The 2596-nt window shown below is 37.9% G+C and overlaps 1 pseudogene; it reads right to left on the bottom strand.

The window, feature by feature from the left end:
- Positions 1 to 602: 602 nt before the first annotated feature.
- LOC143389767 (actin-related protein 2/3 complex subunit 1A pseudogene) lies at positions 603 to 2359 on the bottom strand (annotated as a pseudogene).
- Positions 2360 to 2596: the final 237 nt, after the last annotated feature.

Raw genomic sequence — 2596 nt, 5'->3', positions numbered from 1 at the left:
GAGCAAACAGCATATTGTGCTCTAGTAGAATCTATTAGTTTATGTGATAAGGGAATGAGACTTTTACTGCTTCTGACACTTTAGAAAAGATACATTTAAATAACCTGTACAAGCCAGTCTTATTAAAAGATTAGTTCATCATATATTGAAACAATGTTTAACTCTATGGTAGTAAAGAATCATTTCTATTTATTTTCCACATTCAGGATTTTTATTTAATTTTCTAAAAGACAATGTACATACCTCCCTTATCTATTCCTTCTAGTGTAACAATTTTCCATAATAAAGTACTTAAAGATAAGCTTTCATCAAGAATGAGATGAAATAGCAAAAACAAACAAACAAAATCACTGCTGCATTTAGAAAAGCAACACTTGCTCCAATTCAAACAAAAGCACACAGTGTTTGCTGGATATGTTTAAAGTGTTTTCTTGGGGCTTTCTTTCCTCACCAACAGGCAAGTGGTGGCTATGTTTCTCATGCTGGATGGTGGAGGCTTACTTGGTTTCACATTCAGAAGACACTGGATGCACTACTAAGTTCTTGAAATTCCAACTTTTCTTGACGCCATCAGTGCCAGTAGTATAAAATCTGTGGCCATCTTACTTGTTCACCTTATAAATAGACACTTTAGTGATGCTAGACTTGTGCAGTGTCTACAAGTCTGCATTAGGTCTTGGGTGGTGGCCCTCTTGTCCATGTTGCAAAAATGGTCCATGACAGACATGTTGGGCATGATGCTCTATTTTGGAATGTCTAGGTTGAAGACAAAGAGTATTGTACAGTAGTCAGGGCCAGCAGCCACAACACCATTCTCGGAGACAATCAGGAGTGGCAAGACTTCATTTTCAGAGTGGAGACCTTTTTGAGTCATTGGCAGCAAGGCAGGGTGTGGTTGTGACTGAACCAGGAGGAGTTGCTCCCACTGGCAAAGACTTTGATTCTGTGGACCCAGTCACCAGTGTCATTGTCAACAAACTCTGATGGACATCAGCTGACCCAAAGGGATTTTGCTGCCCCTGGAAGTATTGGTTGGCTTTTCATCTACTTCTTTACTGGACCCAGAAGATACTCTACATCTGAAATCACATGACCATGCAGCTAGCAAAATGTTGGGAAGCCCATACAAGGTGAGGACAATGTAGCTATGATATTTTTAAAGTCTTTGCTTACCCACTAGTCATTTCCAGAATTGAAGGAATAAACAAAAATGAATCGTGCTCTCCTTTCCACAGCAAAATTGTTCGCCAGAGGAGATGGATCAGTTCACAAACTTGCCTGCATGATTAAACCTCAGGATCACCTGTGTTGGTTTCCAGACACAGTCTTTCTGACTCCAGATATAGGCATTGCTATCTGCCCTACAAGTGGCCATGCCATCCTTCTATAAAAGCAGTCAATAATTCCAAGGGATCCCTGGCCCTCTTGGGTTCATTATCTTTCACTCACTTGCTCCCATTCTTCTTACAGATGTGCACTTCATTATTATTGGGGTTAAGGGTCATCTGGGTAATGTCCCTCTTTTAGGTATGGCAGGTGATTCACTCTAGTAAAAACTGATGCAGGGGGGCTGGGGATGTGGCTCAAGTGGTTGCGCGCTCGACTGGCATGCATGCAGCCCGGGTTCGATCCTCAGCACCACATACAAAAACAAAGATGTTGTGTCCACCGAAAACTAAAAAATAAATATTAAAAAATTTTCTCTCTCTCTTTCTCTCTCTCTCTCTCTTTGCATTTTCAAAGGATAAAAAGCTGGGGGTCACAATGGTCAGGAACAGATTGGAGCCAAGAATTCCTGGGGTCAATTTGGAAGATCAGGCTTCAGCTGGCACAGGTGAAGGCAGAAAATCACGTTAGTAAATTTACATCTGTATAGCAATGATTAGGCTGAGTGCTCTAAAAGATGGTGAGATGCTTTTCATTTAGAAAAATGAAGAATCCATTGTATTTACACTGATGTATAAAACAGTATGCTATATAAATTTAATCAGATTATGTTCTAGTTATAATTTTATTCCTTAGTGAAGTCTGTGACTATATCGTTCAGCCTTAGAAGTTATATGTCATAAAAATCATTTTTTTAACTTAGTGGTCATGATAATGTGAAATTATGAATGTACAGAAACCATCAGTCAGCTTGAACATTAGGATTGTGAAAAACGATGAAAAACATGTCAGGTTGGGATGGTGCTGAGTCATCTAACTTAGGTTCAGCTTGGTTAGTAAGCAGAACTAGAGATCTCTGAAGTATCTGCTTCCTGTGATCACTTGCATAGTATTAAAAAAGAATGCAAGAAGTCATAAAGCAATAAACCATACAGAATGTGTCAAGAAGTTCAGAATCATAAATGACAGACATCATTGAAAAAAGCTGAAAACTATATCTCTAGTTATTTTCACATGAATAAGTGTGGAAATAATTTTGAAATCTAGTATGTGTTGGGTTAAAAAATATATAAAACACATGAAGTTATTATCTATTTTTATATACTTTATTTTTTGTAAACATCAATGCCTTAATCTTAAAAAATTATCTCAAATTATAGTTTCTTGTTTTCTAACAGTTCAGCAGGAATACAGCATCTTTCTGAAGACT

This window comes from Callospermophilus lateralis, unplaced genomic scaffold (genome assembly GCF_048772815.1).
Source record: "Callospermophilus lateralis isolate mCalLat2 unplaced genomic scaffold, mCalLat2.hap1 Scaffold_62, whole genome shotgun sequence".
NCBI lineage: Eukaryota > Metazoa > Chordata > Mammalia > Rodentia > Sciuridae > Callospermophilus > Callospermophilus lateralis.
Note: the sequence above shows the minus strand (reverse complement) of the source record. Positions and strands in the feature narration are given on the sequence as shown.